We start from the raw sequence: 20,787 nt of genomic DNA on the forward strand, positions 1-20,787 counted from the left end.
ACCCCCACACATAATGATCCTTGATAGAGACAGGCCTTGCTTGTCCAAACTGTTTTATTCATGGAGGATGAAAATGCTATGTCTTATTCTGGGTGAACTAGGAATTAAATACCTTTTGCAGGAAGGGATGCTCAGGAAGGGAAGCTCATTGACTAAACATTTGGGGCCTATCGAGATACCTCATTAGTATGGAGAACTCTAGGTTTTAATGCTATGTGACCGGTTGTCATGGTTCTCTTAGTGGGGTGTCGTGGTCACGTGTTCCAGGACAGGTAGTCTGGCCGGGAGCGGATTCTAACACCTAACGTTCTCAATTATGAGATTTACCAGGGTCTTTGAAACTACTTCGACCTTACCAGCTCTTCTGTCTAGCACGGTTCCACTTGCAAGCTACCTTGGATCTTGGAATGCTATTTAGAGACATCTGCGCACATGGTCTGACGGCTCCCCTCTCCCAGCATTGCCCTGAAGCTTTGAAAAGGAGCCATCATATTCTCCTGTGAATCTAAGCCATTCCCTGAAGACTGGCTGAGGATTTGGGAATTGGCTTCCAGATGTTAGAAACGGAAAAGGTAATTTTAAAAAAATAAACCCTAGCTCTAAATGTTCTAGCATTCTTTAGATGTGTGACAACAGGGGACACTTAGGTGACAGGGAATGGTACCTGCAGTTGGTGTTATGTACTCAAATCTTCAAACAAACTTTCTTGGAAAACTGGATGAATAATGAATTCACTGACTCTGATTTACTGATTCTGTGTAATTCAGGAGCCTGTGTGGCTGCATGAATCCTATATCTTTCCTTTTTCTTCTTCTTTTTTTTTCTTCATCTCTTTGTTAATCCTGGGTATATTCAAAACTTCTGAAGAAGATTGCTTATGGAAAATCAAGTCAAAAGCCCTAAAGCAATACAGAACTATTTTCAGGTGCCAAACAACCAATCTTTTAATTTTAATACATTTCATTCACTGTTATTAAGGTAACAGATGTGTGTCACAACCACGAGTGTGGAGGTCTGAGGACAGCTCTCCCTCGAACTTTATGCAGGTTCTGGGGATTGAACTCAGATTATCAGCTTTGTACCATAAGTGCTTTAACCTCTGAGCCACCTAGCCAGCCCTGAAGCATTTTCATTGTGTTCTGTATATAAATGTGAATGTACAGCATTTGATGTTGAACTATCTAATTCAAGACACAACTCTTAGGGATTTAGGGCAACTCCTTCACTTTATAAAGTGTCCCAAGGGGATAATTTGCTGCTGCAGGGTACACAGGCCTTCCCTGTGACCTCCCTGGTGTATCTTTTGTACATCAGTGGTAACTATTTTCCCATTTCATAAAGGGAAAAGGTGAACTCAAATTGTGTTTCATTATGTTTTGGTTCCTTTCCCATTATGTTAAGGGTTAAATGGGAACTCACGCTTGTTTGGAAGGCTCTGTACCCCTGAACTACAACCCTAACCTGCCAACTGAGGACGTGTCCAGGGTCCACAGGCCTCTAGCCATTGAACCAAGGAGAGGGCATCAAACCACAGCATCTCTCTTCCAGCAGATATAGCCCTTCATGATGCACACTGCCTTGTCTTCAAAAGCTGTTTAAAGCTGTCAGAAAAGCCATTTCAAGTCTCCCAGGAAGGAAACCAGTTCAGCAGAACATAAGCTGAACCTGCATGATCCGATAAGATCTAGAAAATGAAGGGCACGAGCAGAGAAAGCGGTTGAACCAGCGTGGGATGGCAGTACCCTGCCTCGCTCTGCTGCCTGACCATGGCAAGTCCCTCGGTGCCTCCTTTCCAACCGGATCCAGGTTGTAGAAGAGAGTCCCTGAGAAAGTGCTGCTGTGTCTACAGCCATCGATTTAATCTGCTGAGCCCTTCACAGCTTTTGCTAAGGCTTCCCATTTCTCTCTGTAGAGCTGTGACATCTTTTTATTCTAAACTGATACCCACTTCTGTTCATCTAGTTATCACCAAGTTTAATGATGCCATTGCCCTGGTCACCAATCTTTCTGCAATTGCTGACAAATGGTTAACTTACCTCAGGGTATGGCATGCAACCTCTTTTCTTGGGAAACCTGTTTTCAGAGTTCCTCCCTGCTGCAGGGAGCTATGACTCTCAAGAAAATTCTGGCACTTCAAAAGATAGGTGAGGAGGACGCTTTCTGGACACTCTTTGCTTTCTTTATTTTATTGTTACCATTTTCTATTTCATTATTCATTGTGTATGCTAGCTAGCCTGTACCCAGTGCCCTGAGCTGTACTCCTAGACACGTAATGGAAAATAATAGAAATATAACTCTAACCAGTTTAGCCTAAAGAAAAAAAACAATATTCACAGAACCAAACCTCAGTGTAGGTGATTAAGGCAAGGCCGCCTGTTGGTCAGTGACTAGCTAAACAAAATCCCCAAGTGCAGTTCTTCCTGCTCCCGTCTTGACCTCCTTTCCTTCACTCATTCAGGAAGTTGCCCCAAGGGCCAACCAGCACTAGTGACTGCACCATCTGCATCACCGAGAAGAGACTCTTCTTCCTTGTTTCTGCATTGAAAATGATCTTGGCAGGACTCCAATGTCTCCAGGTCACACACCCTCTCCCGCACCCAGCAGAGCACAGTGACAGGGTAGGCAGCTAAAACAGCAGTATCAGAAAGAGGTGGGAGTAATTCAGCCTCCCCCAAAGGGAGGTGCTGTCTGCAGGAGTGCCTGAGGGCTGGAAGGCACTTCCAGATCTGCCCAGAACCTCATCTCCAAATCCGGAAGACTTTTCATGCTTTTTTTCCCAATCTCCTGGACATTTAAATTCATTATCCATGTGAAGAGGCTACCTAAACATGAGTTACGTGTCGTGACAGAAAATCAGTACTCAACGTGTTTTACTGAACCAAGGTGAGAGGCGATGTTACAAATGCAAAAAGGGCTTTACTTTAAATATTGATGGCTCTAAATTGCATATAACCTTACACAGCTGAATTCAGAGTACAATACATTACTGGAAAACATAAATCATGCAAGAACATTCTTATCCATTCTAGCACGTTAAAAAAAAATAATAATAAATGCATCTTAGCTGAGAGCGCCAGTGCACACCTGCAATCCCAGCAGCACTTGGGAGATGGAGGAGGAAGATCAGAAATTCAAGGCCAGCCCTGCTTGCACTATAGGAAACCCTGTCTCAAATATAAATAAACAATAATCACTAGGATGGTGAGGTAGCCCAGCAGGTAAGGCATTTGCCTCAAAGCTTAGGTACCGTCTCCAGAACTCACACACGGAAGGGGAGAGCCATCTCCTGAAAGTTGCTCTCTAGCCTCTGCCAGAGCCCTGCAGTGTCCAGACGTCCCATCTACACACACTAAGTAAATAAATGTTTAAAAATGATTTCTCGAAAGCATCTCTGCCCTTCCCATCCCATCACCTCAGACTGAACAGCTGATATTTATTGATTTTACTTTTCTGGATTGAAAAACTCAAAAAGAATAAACAGCGCACCTCTTCTTTTATAAGAAAACTACAGAAATGGTCCAGTTTGCCAGCATGCACGTGTCTAACAAGCAGTCTGTAACTCCAGTTTCAAAAGATCCTATGCTGTCTTCTGGTCTCCATGGACACTGCACGGATGTGGAGCACAGACGTGTGTAGGCATAACACCCATACTTTTAAAATAAAAATAAATAAATCTGTGAAAAAAATATATTTCCAAAATACAGCAGCACAGAGTAACCTTGCTCTAATTGGAAGCATCAGAACACAGAAGGAAAGACAGGACGGGAAGGACATTGAGACTCAGCAGAACAAACACCAGACTATAGAGTTCCAAGTCCAACACCTGAATCTTTGGGTGGCATCTAAGCCTCTAACAGATCTGGCATCCCTACCAGTCCAGTTCTGTTGTCTGCAGCCCACGAAGTTCTCTCACTGGCCAGTGCCATTCAGTGTCTGCAGCTTTTCTTGGAAGAGGCTCCACGTTCCACATCGCTGGAACTCAGCCTTCACCTTTAGTTTCCCCCCAGTAATGGCCTGTCAGGGGCTCCTCTCCAGGAATGCATGTCTATGTCCCATTTCCTGGCCTTTGTGGCTTTCTAGAGGCTTGATGCATGCCTCTGTTAACTGTTACCCCTGGAATCCCTGAAACACTAGCACCCTGACGATGATGTCATCGATCTTTAGCTAAAGTCATCCTTGGAACCTCTGAGCCTTTTGCTTCCAACTCCCTAGTACTCGGATTACAGGCATGCATGTGCCACCGAGCAGGTGACCCTGAGAGCTTGAGATATAGATTGGCACCCTCTCTCCGACCACAGTGGCCTGGGCAGCTACCTGGTTTAAAGTCTATCCTGGTAAAGAAGGCCATGGCAGCAGGGATGGGAGGCAGCTTACCTTCACCTTCACAGGTCAGGGCACAGAGAAAAGGGTGGGTCAAGGCTCCAAAGCCTTGCTTTCACTTCTTTTGCTATCCAGGAGTGGAGGACAGAGCATATAACAGTTCTATTTTTAACTTAATGAAGCAAGTGCCCTACTGCTGAACTACATGCCCAGCCCTCTGTCTACTTTCTGTGTTTTGAGACAAGGTCTCACTCAGCTACCAGGGGTGGGATTTGAACTCACTCCGTAGCCCAGGCAAGTTGCAAACTTGCTATCCTGGCCTTTAGCGTCCTGAGCAGCTGGGACTGCTGGCCTGCGCGACCAGGCCCAGCTTGATTTGCTGCCCATAATAGTAGCTCTCTTAATGGATGTGAGGTTGTTTCCTATGGAAATCCATCTCTCTGTGACAGAGCAACAATTCATAGGTGGAACCCTGAAGCTCGCTGTTGTGCCCCTCAATTTGTGAAGACACTCTGGTTGAATTCTTACAATACCAATTAAGCCTACTCAGTTCCTGCCAAAGTTTTGAGCCCAAATCAGACTTATTATCAGAAATGTTAGAAGCTCCTATGGAAGTTGAATATTAAGTAGTCTAGGCTTATCTATTTTTAAATTTTGAATTAATTTTAACTAGATTGTGCAGTGACAGCTGTTATCCAGAGTCACCATATATGTCAACAGGACTTCTGGATCTTGTTTGGTCTAATGATGCTTGCTTGTATTATGTTAATTTGGGTCCCCAAAATTGCACAAGAATCCACATGTCTGCATGTAAGACACTGAGGGGGCCCTGCCCCAAGTTGGTTTTGATTGGTAAATAAAGTTGCCAGCAGCCAATGGCTGGGCAGGGAGACAGATATGGAACTTTTAGGATTCCCCCGGGGCAAGGGACTGAGGGAGGAAGAAGGAGATCTACCATGGTGGGAGGAGGATAGGAAAGATGCCACGCTTGAGAAGGTGGGGCGGGGGGCGGGGGGGGGGGTATGGACACAGAGAGATAACCACCATGTAGGAGCTGGGAAAGAGTGGCCCCAGGAAGGCTGCCCAACTGGGTCCAGGGCAGTTAAGATGAAGATAGGTTTTAGTAAGTAATAACTTGGGAATATCAGAGGGAGGTGGATTAGCCACGTGTAGGATAGGAAGTGGCCCAGCCATTGAGCTATTTTAGGCATATAAAAATATAAAGGCTGGCCGGGCAGTGGTGGCTCACACCTTTAATCCCAGCACTTGGGAGGCAGAGACAGGCAGATTTCTGAGTTCGAGGCCAGCCTGGTCTACAGCGTGAGTTCCAGGACAGCTAGGGTTACACAGAGAAACCCTATCTCGAAAAAACCTAAATAAATAAATAAATAAATAAATAAATAAAGGCTGAGTGTGTGTGTCTTTCATTTGGGAATCCAGAACATTGGGACAGGTATCAAGGTGAGTGCTGCTGCCAGGATCAATTTGAGTAGCATTAATTGGGTGTAGCTACAGAGGTGGGTCTTCAACTAAACTGGAAGCCATATCCAGGACACTCTTCCCTTTCTTCTGCAACAATTGGACTTTACTCATGTGGCAAGGGCTGACCTGGCACACCCTGCCTTGCAAGAGAGGCAGAAAAAGTACTAGCAAATTTGTTAGAGAAGAACGGCAAAAGGCCGAAGACGGTGGGTTGCCTGAGGACAGGCAAGACCCAGAAGTGGAGAGGCCTTGAGCTTAAGACCTTTGCCTCTCCTACCATCAGCCTGAATGAATAACTCTATTGGGCAAAGCAGGAGTCAGCAAAAAAAGAGGGGAAATGCAGCTCCCCAAACCCTGGGGAAGCAGACACTCAGCTACCAATTCATGAATTCATGCTGACATCTGAAGAACAGGCTCTGCACAGCATGGTGCAGCCATCATGCCTGGAAACGGTACTGACTGTGTGTGTGAGAGAGAGTCCTCTTAGAGGCTGCTCCCCGTGCACATTCCTGTAGGCATCCTCCTGAGATCAGTGACTGGATTCTGAGGTCTCTGCCATGGGTCTAAAGAGAGAGTTGAATTTACCCAAGGCTATCCATGCTCTAACTTAAGAGCTCTTTCCTCAAATCAGTGTTCCACCTTAAATTTTCCTGAGTAGGACAGTCTATCAAGCTCCCCAGAGACTATACAACCCACTCATTTCTCCAATTTCATTTCTCCAATTAATACAAATATATGCTACACATATTTTACATTCTCGGGGAATTATTAAAACCATTAAAATCTCCTTCAGCTTGGAGCTAAAAAAAAGTTAAGTGTGGGAGCTGGAGAGATGGCTCACCAGTTAAAAACACTGGCTGCTCTTGCAGAGGACTCAGGTTTGGTTACTGGCACCCAACTGTCTATGACGCCAATTCTAGGAGAGCCAATGTTTTCTTTAAGATTCTGCATCTAGGGCACACACACATGGTACACAGATTTACATGTAGGCAAAAACCTATGCAAAAAAAAAAAAAATAATAAAGGAAATTAAAGTCAAAAACAATTTCCTGCCCAGGTTCTTTGGGCACAGGGTCTGTCAACAGGCCTCACGTGGCAGCAGTGAAAGACTGTGACTTCCTGTCTGGAGTCCATGCCTATGGAAACGGCTGGAAGCAACCCAGTGCTCTGAAGCAGTTAACAGCCCGTTGTCTCTTTCTGGCTGCAACCTGACTCACTGTTGGTTGGTGTCTTCTGAGCTGCTGGCCTCTCAAAACCATTCAAAATAAACCTCTGTCAGAGGTGCCTCTTTACCTATTTCCAGGTAAGACTGTAACCAGCTCTGGTAAGCACCCTTTTTCCTTCCACATGAGATTCTGGGGTCCCCGAAGAAATGAATCAATTACTCAGTTGGCAGAGTGTCTCTCGACAGGAGGTCTATGCCTGTAGAACTATGATATAATTCAGAAGGCAAAGCGCTAGTAAGGCTGATATTCAGCAGCCTGGGTCAAAGGCACAGGATTTCCCTCTTGGCAAGACTAGGGAAACAGAATTGAGAGCTGCAGAAGAATCTTTTCGTTAGTTGATTACATTTATTTATTTATTTATTTATTTATTTATTTAGTGTGTGTGTGTGTGAGAGAGAGAGAGAGACGGAGAGACAGAGAGACAGAGACAGAGAGAAGTATGGTGTAGATGGTATATGCACATGGATGTGCAGATGTGGTTGTCCGTGGTTTATGCATGTCAATGCCAGAGGACTGAATCAAGAGTTTCTTCCTCTTGCTTTTCAGGATCTCTCACTGAAACATAAGCGAGGTTGGCTGAGGAGAGAGCTCTCAGGGTTCACTTGTCTCTGTCCCGGGTGCTGGGGTTGCAAGCACATGCTGCCACCCCCAACTTAAAATTTTGGGTTTTTTGTTTATTTGTTTGTTTGAGATGAGATCTTAATATATAGCCCTGTCTATCCTGGAACTCATTGTGTACAGCAGGCAGGCCTCAAACTCAGAGATCCACCTGATTCTGCCTCTCAAGTCTTGGAAGTGAAGAATTGCACCACCATGCCTACCTATGCCCAGATTTTATGTGGGCCTGGGAACTAGAACTCAAGTCCTCCTGCTAGCACCACAAGCAGTCTTACCCACAGAGCCATTTCCACACAGTGAGAAGGAAGGTCTTGCTGGCCTTGAATTATTGGGCCCTGTTTCAGCTTCCCACATAGCTGAGACTTTACGTGGGTGCCACCACACAGAGCGCTTAGAGAAGAATCTTTTTACTGTACAGAAAAATCATTGAATTAAAAAGCCTGTAAATGATCATGATCTTTATAATGTAGAATGATTCATCTCAGGTTTGTGAAAAGAACTAACTGGGTCCTTTAAAAAAAAGAGGAAGAAGAAGGAGAAGAAGAAGAAGAAGAAGAGGAAGAGGAAGAAGAAGAAGAGGAAGAGGAAGAGGAAGGAGAAGGAGAAGGAGAAGAAGCAGCAGCAATGGCACTTGGAAAGCATAGAAAAAAATCAGGGGTAGATGAAGGTCTTAGACCTGAGCTGCTTCTTCTTCTTCTTCCTCTTCCTCTTCTTCTTCTAAGATTTGTTTATTTATTTTATGTATGTGAGTACACTGTAGCTATACAGGTAGTGTGACCCTTCATGTGGTTGTTGGGAATTGAATTTTTAGGACCTCTGTTTGCTTGGCCCTGTTCACTCAGGCCGAAAGACTTACTTATTATTATACATAAGTACACTGTAGCTGACTTCAGACACACCAGAAAAGTGGTGTCAGATCTCATTACGGGTGGTTGTGAGCCACCATGTGGTTGCTGGGATTTGAACTCAGGACCTTCGGAAGAGCAGTCAGTGCTCTTACCCGCTGAGCCATCTCACCAGCCCCTAGACCTGAGGTTCTAGTTGAACATAAAAGGTCTACTACTATAGAGAGAAAGAGAGAGCCCAAGTATCCATCCACTAAAAAATAGATGGCCCATCATTCACAGCCATGGCCTCTGATCACAGAATAAGCATATGAGAAAGGAGAGCTCAAAGGGCCAGCCACACTGGGAAGAAACCAGGTTGGAAGTAGATCCAGCTCCTGCCTGTTGCTTCTCTGCAGCCTCCTAACAGCACCGCTGTCCTTCAAAAGAAAGAGAACACATCTTGTAGGTTAGTGAGACAGGACATAAAGAGAAGGTGATTCCTGCCTGCTGTTCAACACTACAGTCCATCTCTGGAGAGTTAGCTTTAGCAACGGAATCAGAGCTGACTAGCAGGCAAACGGATTTTAACATTCCCAGGCCCTACTCAAATTTTACCCTTCAAGATCATCAGCTAGGATGATCTATTCCTAAGATATTATGGAAGGTGTCTGGGTTTTGGGAAGAGATAAACACCTCCCCTGAATGTCAGGGATCCTGGGGGTTATCTTTCTCAAACACCGAGCAAATAGCCCACTTCCGCAGGTCCCCCGAACAAAGTTAATGATTTATGTCACCCAGGGGGAGGATGTTCTTATCTAGTTCTAAAGTACTCCGTTACTTTCTTTGTAAATTCACACTGGTTTAAAATTTACATTCTGTACTGGGAAGCCGGGCCCTGGGCCCTCGTTGGAGGCATTCGGTCCTGTGCCTGTGGGGCCGCAGGGCATATCCAGTGAGTGCCTTGCACCACTGAGAGTCTTCTTGTTTTCCTTCATTTTATCCAAACAGGATTTAAAAGCTCTCCGATAGATGAGCTTTTGAAAGCTCAAGCTTTTAGTCCATGAAAGAGTTTTTAAAGAGAATTTAATGAAAGCGACCTGTTGAGCATTACCCAGCTTGAAGGGAGGAGCTAGGCTCTGGGGGTAAGACAGCAGCAGCGCGCAATGCCTTTTGCCCACATAGTGGAATGAACTTGTGCAGGAGGAACGGCTTTGTCAGGGTCCATAGAATAGTAGTGGTAAACGCTTTGCAAACAACAGGACGTGACCTGTAGTGGATTGTGAAACAGTAAGCTGTGAAGGGATTTTTTTCTAAAGACACGAACTAGAATAGCCCCTATCTGTGTGAGTCACTGGATGCACAGCTTTGCTTGGTGGAATTTTCCATTTGTGTGTGCCCAGGCAGGTGGGGCAGGATCAAATGCAGGATTTCTGCACAGGCAAGCACCATACAGCCCCAGCCCTTACTTCCTTTCACTCTACAGAAACCCTTCTTCTTTTTTTAACTGTAAGCTACAGTTTAAAAAAACAACACATCCCAAACTTCTTAAAGCTTTTTTGTTTTGTTTTATTCTGTTTTTGTTTTTGTTTGTTTTTGTTTTTGTTTTGAGACACAGTTTCTCTGGTAACCCTGGCTGTCCTGGGACTCGATTTGTAGACTAGGCTAGCCTCAAACTCAGAGGTCTGCCTGCCTCACTTTCATTCACATAGATAAGGAACTAGAAGAAACATAAAGATAGGTTGGACCCGAGAGATGAAGAATAGCAGATTATATCTTTTCACTTTGCAAATTTTCTGAGGGGAAATTACAAATTCGCTTGTCAGACATAAAAACATGCTAAAAAACAATTAAAAAAAAAAACCTTAAGTAAGTAGAGTAAAATGTGGCATCATTTTTCACTCCTACCCTCTCAACACAGCTGCCTCTGGCCAGAGAAACCCCTGTCAACCACTGGGTATATTTTGTTGCTATTTCGTAGGCACACAGACTAAAGTACTCATTAGATAGATGTGAGCCAGCTTGAGCCATGTGAGCAGGAGCCAAGGGATACGATTGACTATGGCGCCGTCAGTTCAGAATGTTCAGGAACAGTTTTATGCTCGCGCTTTATCTGCTGCACACTATTACATGGCAGAGGTTGGCACTCTCCCGCTCAACACTTCCCACCACCATGTGCAATTATCTTTTCTAATTTTTAGAAAAATGCTTCTGTATACATTCTTACAGCTGGCTCTTTGGACAAATACCTTTCTATGCTACATGGCTACAGTTAAAATAAGGCAGACACGTTTTAAATACTGCTTGTATTCTCATGCTAATTACATTCAAAACCCACTCAGAGGAGTGTCCCGCAGAAGACACTTAGAGACCCTGCTCCCAGTTGGTTTTGATTGGTAAATAAACATGCCAACAGCCAATGGCTGGGCAGGGCAGACGGAGGGGGGACTTTTAGGATTCCCGGCTACTGACAGGAAAGAGAGGGAGGTCACCACACTGAGACTGGTGGAGGAGAGGAGACGCCACACCTGAGAAGGTGCTCCACAGACAGAAAGCATAGTGGCCATGTAGGAGCTCGGGGAGAGCTGCCCAAGAGAAGTGCCCGACTGGGTCCAGGACAGCCAAGATGGAATATAGGATTTAACAAGTAATAACTTGGGAATATCGGAGGGAGGTGGGTTAGCTAAATGGAGGCTAGGAAGTGGCGCAGCCATTGAGCTGTTTTAGGTACATCAAAATATAAAGGTTGTGTGTGTGTGTGTGTCTTTCATTCAGGAACCCAGAATATTGGGGTGGGTAGCGAGGAATTATTAAATGAATTACTACTTCATGTAACTTCCAAATTATCCACGTTAAAAAAATAGATCGAAGCTGGGCGGTAATGGAGCATGCCTTTAATCCCAGCACTTGGGAGGCAGAGGCAGGCGGATTTCTGAATTCGAGGCCAGCCTGGTCTACAGAGTGAGTTCCAGGATAACCAGAGCTACACAAAGAAACCCTATCTCGAAACCCCCCCCCCCAAAAAAAAAAAAAAAGATCGAGGAGCCATCAAGGGGATTGTGGCAGCCATCAGGTGAGCCAAGATGGGTACATACAAATACATCCAAGAGCTATGGAGGAAGAAGCAGTCCAACATGATGCCTTTTCTTCTGAGGGTCCACTGCTGGCAATACAGTCAGCTCTCTGGGTTGCACAGGACTCCCCACCTCACCCGGCTTGATAAGGCTTGAAGGCTGGGATACAAGGCTAAGCAAGGTTATGCCATTTACAGAATTCAGGTCCTCCATAGTGGCTGCAGATGCCTGGTTCTTAAGGGTGCAATTTACAGCAGGTCTGTACACCACAGTGTTCACCAGCTAAAATTAGCCTGAAACTTTCAGTATGTTACTGAGGAGAGAGCTGGGCACCATTGTGAGGCCTTGAGAGTCCTCAATTCCTACTGGGTTGGTGAAGATTTCACATGTAAATGTTTTGAGGTTGTCCCCATGGATCCATTCCATAAAGCTATCAGAAGAAATCCTGACACCCAGTGGATCACCAAACCAGTCCACAAATGCAGAGAGATGCATGGGCTGACATCTGCTGGCTACAAAAGCCATGTTATGGAAAAGACAAGTTCCACCACACTATTGGTGGCTATTGCCGTGCAGCCTGGAGAAGTCGGAATACTTTCCAGCTCCACCATTACGACTAGTATATGTAATATTTGTAAAATTCATACCCAATAAACAATTTAGGACAGCCAAAAAAAAAAAATAGATCAACTTAAATCCCCAGCAGTGATAGCAAGTGCTCACACTTTCTCACATTATCTCCAGAACTATCACCAATTCTTTAACATCTGTCATTTAAACATTTTGATAAACCTTCCTGATTACATAGTAAGTTTTTCCTAGATGTTTCTTGCAACTTTTACAAATGAGGATCTACTATCTCCACACATTCTAACTTGTTACTGCACCTACATTCAAAACTACGCCATGTTGGTGCACCGGCATGTGCCACTTCCTGGCTGAGCTTTCCTACTGGCTGAAGGGCATGTCAGCATATCAGCTGGGGTTCTGTCAGTCCCCCAAAAGTCTTTATTTTTCACAAACCGAGTCTTGTCCCTACTTCCTCTCAAATTGATGACCTCTTTAACTTTGATTTCTGGTCCATGTGTGTGTGTCTCTCTGTGTGTATATGTACACTTATGCATATAAATACATAAGTATGCAAACACAACAGGTTGAATCCATTCTAATCAATGGGACATTTAATCAAGGGAACATTATTATCCTAAACATATATGCATGAAACTCTGGTGCACCCAATTTCATAAAAAGCATACTTCTGCCGGGCAGTGGTAGTGCACGCCTTTAATCCCAGCACTTGGGAGGCAGAGGCAGGCGGATTTCTGAGTTTGAGAACAGCCTGGGCTACACAAAGAAACCCTGTCTTGAAAAATAAAAAACAAGAAACAAAAACAAAAACAAAAAAAAAAAACAAACAAAAAAGCATACTTCTGGAATTAAAGGTATAGATTAACACCAACTCAAATAGTAGGTGATTTAAATACCCCACTTTGTCAATAGGCAAGTCATCCACATGAAAAGTAAACAGAGAAACATCAAAATTAATTTACATCACACATCAAATGAATGTAACAGTTGTCTACAACATATTCTACCTAAACACAAAAGAATATACACCCTATTCAGCAACCCATGGAACCACTCCTCCAGGACACAAAACCAATCCATAACAAAATCAGAAAAAAAAAAGAGAGATAATTCCATGAATTCTATCTGAGTATTGTGTGATAAAACTTAAAACCAACAGCAAACCAATCTCTAATAAGTGCGTGCACTCATTACTGAATGATGACTAGATCAAAGAAGAAAACAAGAGAAAAGTCAAAATATACCTTGAATTAATGAAAATCAAACCACAACACAACAAAACCTCTGGGACAGAGGTGAGAGCAAAGGCTCAGGGGTTAAAAGTACTGTGTACTCTTCTAGAGGACCCAGGTTCAGTTCCTATCACACCAGGTGGTTTACAACCAACTGTCATCTCCAGTTGGAGAGCATCTGGTGCCCTCTTCTGGCCTCTTGGCATTGCATGCATGTTGTGCACAGACATATGCATGCAAAACTCTCATACACATAAAATAAAAATAAATAAATCTAAAAATTAAAATTAAAACAACCCTCCAGAACATACTAAAAGAGACTCTAAGAAATTCATATCAGTAACTGCTTACATTAAAAAATCAGCACAATTGGGCTGGAGAAATGGCTCAGTGTTCAAGAACACTGGCTGCTCTTGCAGAGGTCCTGAGTTCAATTTGTAGCGACCACATGGTGGCTCATAACCATTTGTAATGGGATCTGATGCCCTTCTCTGGTGTGTCTAAAGACAGTGACAGTGTACTCACATATATAAAACAAATAAATAAACCTTAAAAAAAATCAGAGCACAAATAAATAACTTAATGACACAACTCAAGAATTTGGAAAAAGAACCAACCAAACCCTAAGCAGTAATAATAATAATAATCAAAGAGTTAATGAAATAGAAACAAGGAAAACAGTACAAAGAACCAATGAGTCTAAGAACTGGTTCTTTGAGAAGATTAAAAACTGAGAGACCCTTGGCCCAAGTAACCAAAAGAAACAAGGAAGGACCAAAGTTAATAGAATCAGAAAACATTACAACTGGTACTAAAGAAATTCAGAATAAAGGACTTTTTTTTTTTTTTTTTTTTTTGAGACAGGGTTTCTCTGTATAGCCCTGGCTGTCCTGGAACTCACTCTGTAGACCAGGCTGGCCTCGAACTCAGAAATCCGCCTGCCTCTCCCTCCCAAGTGCTGGGATTAAAGACGTGTGCCACCACTGCCTACAGAATAAATGATTTTTAAAAACTTTTTATTGGTTCTTAGTGAACTTCACATCATGCACCCCAATACCCCTCATCCTCCCATTCCTTCATATCTACCCTCCACCCCTGTAACCTCCTCCTCAAAAGAAAACAGAAAATAAAAGCAAAAATTAAAAAACAACAAAAACCCATCTTGTCATGGAAGCTATCCTGCGCCACAGTGGGTCCCACAATATACCCTTTTGTCCACACATCTTTACTTGCAATGAGTCGTTGGTTTGGTTTGAAGTCTCTGGCTTCTGCTGCTCTATCAGGATCCTCACTGGGACTCCTCTCAGATAGCCTGTGGTTGCCCTGTGTCTTGGAGAACCTGTAGCTTTGGATCTGCAGGACTAGCCCATCCTGTGCTCCAGCAGTTCATAGATGGGGTAGAGGTTGGGGTGGGCCCACTCAAAGCCCTAGGTTGTGTCTGAGTTGGTGAGCCTGTCAGCTCTCCCACCATAGCCTGGCTAGCTCAGCCAGCAAGGGGCGGAGCCAGCGCTCCAGCTCTACTGCCCTACAGCGATTCACCAGTGTCCTCTCATCCAGCGCCAGCTCTACCTTGCTGTTCAGGCAAGATGCTCAGGAAAAGTACAAGGCCTGCCACAGGTGAGGAGGGTTGAAGTGGGGAAGGGCATCTCTCCCTTGCGAATGCTACCGCTGGGCAGATGAGAGCTCTGTCGCCTTCACACCCTCAGTCTGGCCACCAGGGCCAGCTCCACTGGGCTGCCCAGGTGTGGTGCAGGACTCCTGAATGCTGCAGCCAGCAAGGACAGGGCCAGCTCTGTACAGCCCTTGGACATCAACATGGTTCCAGGCTGCAGCCCAGATCAGAGATGTCTGTATGGTAGTGCTATCAGCCATGGACATACAACCAGACCCCTGCTGCTGCATGGCCACGGACTTGACTATGGCAGACACCCAGACATGGCGGTCAGCAGCAGCATGGGCCAGGACTTGACTATGGCCTCTGGTGGCAAGGCAAGCTACTCACATCAAGCTCTTCCTCTCTGCCCTCCCGTCTCCAGTTCCACCTTTCTTCATAAGGCTCAAGCCACTCTGCTTCTTTCTCTCCAGTCTCTCCACCCTATCCTTGCACACTGTAGTGTCTCTTGCTGTGGGTCACCCAGCAAGAGGCCTCTGGGAATATTTTTAAAGACTATATCCCATTATGTTGGAATGCTTGGATGGATTTCTAGAGTCATCCAAATCATGAAAGTTAAACCAAGAAGAGATAAACAACCTAAACATACCCATAACATCTAACCAGATTGAAAAAGTAATTAAAAATATATATATATATTCTGACTCAAAAAGCCCAGAGCTGGGCAGTGGTGGCAAATGCCTTTAATCCCAGCACTTGGGAGGCAGAGGCAGGAGGATTTCTGAGTTTGAAGCTAGCCTGGTCTACAGAGTGAGTTCCAGGACAGCCAGGGCTACACAGAGAAACCCTGTCTGGGGGCGGGGGGGAAGCCCAGACCCAGAGAGATTCACAGCAAAACCCTACAGACTTTCAGAGATCTAAAGCCGATCCTTCTTAAATTATTCAAAAATAAACAAAAGCAGAAGCAACCCCCAACTCAGCCTATGGAGCCAGTTTTACTCCAATAAAAATACACTCCAACAACAACAACCCAGACTCAATAAAATACTAACAGACCAAAGGCAGGCACATGGTAAGATCATCCACCGTGACCCCGTTAGCTTTATCCCAGAAATGCAGGGATGGTTCAACACATGGGAGTCAATAAATGAAATAAATCATATAAACGGATTTAAGGGAAAAAATCTCACTATCATCTCAATAGACTCAGAAAACAAACAAACAAACAAACTCTGGCAAAATCCAATGTTCTTTCATGATGAAACCCCTGAGAGAGAGGAGGGCTGGAGGGAGAGAGAAGAAAGACCTTGACATAATATAGGCTATGTATGATAAACCCACAGCCAGCATCTTGTCAACTTGGGAAAACCTCAACACAATCCCATTAAAAATCAGGGATGAGACGCAGCTAGGCACCATCCCCACTCTTCAGTGTAATGCTGGAGGCACGGACTGGAGCAATAAGGTAAGAGAAGGAAACGAACGGGAAACAGACAGGGATCAAAGTAAAAATATTCAAAAGTGCACATGTGATTCCTTTTAAATAAGTTTAGATCATGTAAACATTTCCAGGTGGTCAGGCCTTTTGCTGGCCACTTTTATTTAAAATGGCACAGAAAGAGGTTATCTATAGGACTTTTGGGTTCATTTTAGTTTATTTTATATTAGTTTTAAAAGATTAGATGTTTATTATGGGTTTTTTCCCAAACAATATTTGCTTTTTAGGATCTTTGCATTTTACAAATATTTTTCTTTGCCTTCCACAAATCACTTGTAAAAGGTTCCATGAGTTTTCCAAAATATTAAGCTTTGTGTTATGATAGATACAAAACATCAAGGGTGTATTACAACATCTTGCCTTCTTGAATTTTCTAAGTTGCTTTTGCCCCTCCCACCTCAGCTCCCAGCATTGGGGCTACAGGCATCCAACACCTGTCTTCCTTATCTTAATCAAGTGAACGTAAGAGAGATCTGACTGTAAGTCTTAAAATTGTTATATAGTGAAACTAGTTCTGTGGTATGCAGTTCTGCCCGTTTTAACAAACATACGTGGATGCATGCTGCCAGCCACCTCAGCCAGGATCTGGGACAACTCACGGCCAGCCTCCCTTACCAACACAACCCAGGGTCTCTCCTTTGAGAAGCCCATGCCCATGTTCTTCGATGTCTTCCCTCCTTTAAATTTAACCTGAGTTCCTTGATCACAGAAAACAGATGTTTTAGAGATAGGAGCAACCAAGTGGGGATAGTGGAGCAGGGTTCTCTTTCAGGGAGAGAACTTATTTCCTGGTGTTCTAAGAAAACCACCCACATAATCAACTAGCCAGGGCTCATAGGGGCTCAGAGAGACTGAAAGATAATCAGGGGTTGACTTCAGTCCTCTCCATGTTATGGGTGTATAGCTTGGTATTCTTGTGGGACTCCTAACAGTAGAAACCAGGGCTGTTTCTTTTGCCTATGTTTTGGACACCTTTCCTCCTAACTGGTGGCCTTGATATGAGGGCTTGTGCCTAGGTGAAGGGGGAACTCGAGGAAATGGGGAAGAGGAACCGCAGTTGGAATGTAATATATGAAGGAATAAAGAAAAGAAGAAGAAAAAAGTCTGGTGTTCCTGCATTTATTGTGTGTCTCCCTCCCTTTAAATCACCTGCATGCCTCTATACATAGGCTTGTGAACCATTCAAGCAAAACCACAGTACAATTATAAATCATGTTCTTAATGTTTGGATTTAGGTCCTACTTCAGAGAGCAGAAACAATCTCAAAGGAAGGTGGGCGACCTCAGCCTTAGTTCAGTAAGGAATAGTAAGACCTAATAGGATTATTTCAGGTCCATGTAAGACCCAGGGGATAGTAGAAGAAAAGGGAAGAGAAGGAGAACTAGAAAACTGCAAGAGCTGCAGCTGGCCTTTGTGGCAGCCTCTTGCCCCCTGGCCTGTGCACAGCAGGAACTACATAGGGCAGGCCGATAGAATGCCAGAGTCTGCTCCTACAGAAAGTGGGCAAACACCCTATGGCACCTGCTTCACCCAGGACAGAGATGGAGGGAAAGGCAAGATGAACAGGTGCCTCCCCTGTGAGCTCCTCCAGGATCCCCAATTTCTGCTCTTTAGAATGGAACCTAACTTGGGAGGTGGAGACTGGGGGACAGCCATGAGTTCAATTTCAGCCTGTACAAAGCAAGCTGGAGGTCGTGTTGGGCTACACGACATACCCTGCCCCTCCCCCATTTCATAAAAACAGAATGGGCAGATGATACAGACGAGACCCCTAAGGATTTTGAGGTCATTGCTGGAAATTCTTACATTAGTATTAGGTCTGAGAAACAGATAACATCAGAAAGGGTCAGCTCTAAAACTATGGAAAAATGATTAACTGTATGCCATTCCAGCGAGCAGACAGGATCATAGTGGAGAGTTTGAAAGTAAGTCCACACCTGAGAATCTGTCCTCTATGATAAAGTGGCCTGACGTTTTACCTGCATGTATTTCTGTGCACCACATGGGTGTCTCACGACCTCAAAGGCCAGAAAGGGGCATCAGTTACCCTGGTGCTGGAGTTAGGTGGCTGTGAACCACAAGGGTACTAAGTGCTCTTAACCATTGAGCCATCTCTTCAGCTCCTGACAATTTTTGTTTTAAAGCATACACATATACACACAAAGTTTTACAATTATTCCAGAGCAAATGAGATGGCTCACCAGGTAAAGGCATTTACTGTGCAACTGTGACAACTTATGCCTGATCCCTGGAACCCATATGAAAATGGACATGAAGAGACTCCAGAGTTGTTCTGATTGCTACACACACACCATGGCACATGAGCACACCAGGACACACCCACATACTCACACACCCACACATGCACATACCAACACCAACACCACACACAAAGTAAAAGCTTTAAATTATTCTGCTTTATCATTTAATACTTTTCCACTAAAAACTGTCAATATGGAAAACAAAAAGCAAGGCAAGGCACGGTAGCTTGTGCCCATATTCCTAACATTCAAAAGGCAGGAGGAACTGTCCCGAAGTCAGGGACAGCCAGGGATCCACACAGAGACAGTTTCAAAACACAACAAAGGAAGCTGAAGAGGCAGTTCAGAAGTTAAGGACACTTGTTCTTTCAGAAGAGCTGCATGCGGTTTCCAGCTCCCATATGGCGCCTCACAACTATTCGAGCTCCTGTTCCAGTGCGGTCACTGGCTTCTTCTGACCTCTGTGGGCATCAGGCATGAATATACATGCATGGAGGCGAAACTTCAAACATATAATAAAAATAAATACCTTTTAAATACCTAAAATTTCATTTTTTAGCAACAAAACTGAAAAACAAACAAAAACAAAAAACAAATTAAAGGTGTGCAGGAATATACTTATAATCCCAGCAGGGTGAAGGGTAGGAGAGGGACAGGTTCGGTAAGATACAGCACAGAGTATCTACTGTGCAAGGTCCTGGCTCCATTCCATAGCACACTTGCACACACACACACACACACACACATACACACCAAACAAAAAAATTAAAATCAAAATTAAAAATAAAACCAAACAAAACAATAAAACGACAACAAGAACCCAATCCACACCCAGACAAAGTGGCACATGCCTTTAATCCCAGCACTCGAGATTAAAGAAATGTAGGGAAAACTCGCCGAGGCTTCCACAGCACATCTAGAAGGTGAACCTTGGCAAGGGAGGCCTCAGTTCAATCCTCAACTCCCAAGCACCAAAAAGTTAAAAATAAAAATGAAACCTACACATGTAATTCTGGCTTTCTGCTCACTTTTTCTACCCCAACACAGCACAGACTGTAAGCACTTCTGGGGTCTCCCTCCCCGGCCACTGCCTGTATGTCTCTAGTAGGCTGACGCTGTGTCTGAAGTTTTCCAAACACAGCATTCGAGGTTCTCTATGCCTGTGTACAATGTTCCCTGTCTCAGGTTCCGCCTTCTCTTCAGGTTCTTAGCCACCAGAATCTAACCAGTTTAACTTTTCTGAGGATGTGAGGTGACTGCTTGTTAGACAGACACAACCTTTATTCTCTTCAGATGGCCTTCTTCCTTTAGGACTAAATTCTCAGCATCACCACTATAGAACAGAACACAGTGAAGACATTTGCTTTTATGTCTCCTTTTCTGTTAAAGGGTAGAGACTAGACTACATCCTGTGCAGTTTTTCCCTGTGATAATCGATGATTAATGAACTCATAGCCTCCTTTACCATCAGGCTTTTCTTTGGCATCTTCCTTGAGCAGTCCTGTTCCTAACAGGGAAATGGGGTAACTAAATGATTCAGTACACAGGATCCAGTCAGAATTTTAACAGTACCACCTATTTATAAGCAGTCACAACTTTAAGCCATTCACCTACTGTTTCCTCAAACTCACTTATAAAATGGCCTAGTATACCTTAACCAAAGCTGCTGTAAACTTAGTCATAGTTAAGGACCTAGAAAGACGTCTGCTGCTGTGTCGTTACTAAGGTATGCCAAGGGCTCTCTGAATTGAGACTCCTCCTTCTACACTTGACCAAATGTTGCAGCCTCTCAGGTACTTAGTCCCATCCCTTGCTAGCTCCACCCCCTGCCTGTTTTGTCTCCTCCCACAGTAGCAGTTCCACAAGGGTAGAAGCTTTACTTCCTTATTTGCTGGAAGCCACCACACCCACAAACAAGTGTTTATAAATTAGACTTTCCACAAATATGTGCCAAATAAATTACATGAATGAAAAGAAAAAACAAGATTTAAAATAAGTATTGAAAAATTGCCCTATAGTATTTCTAGCCCTGTATTTTAATATATCACTCAA

At 44.0% G+C, this 20,787-nt stretch overlaps 1 pseudogene; it reads left to right on the forward strand.

Moving 5' to 3' along the window:
• The first annotated feature begins 11,553 nt into the window (after positions 1–11,553).
• On the forward strand, positions 11,554–12,229 carry LOC116101425 (annotated as a pseudogene).
• The last annotated feature ends 8,558 nt before the right edge of the window (positions 12,230–20,787 follow it).

Source organism: Mastomys coucha, unplaced genomic scaffold, assembly GCF_008632895.1.
Source record: "Mastomys coucha isolate ucsf_1 unplaced genomic scaffold, UCSF_Mcou_1 pScaffold21, whole genome shotgun sequence".
NCBI lineage: Eukaryota > Metazoa > Chordata > Mammalia > Rodentia > Muridae > Mastomys > Mastomys coucha.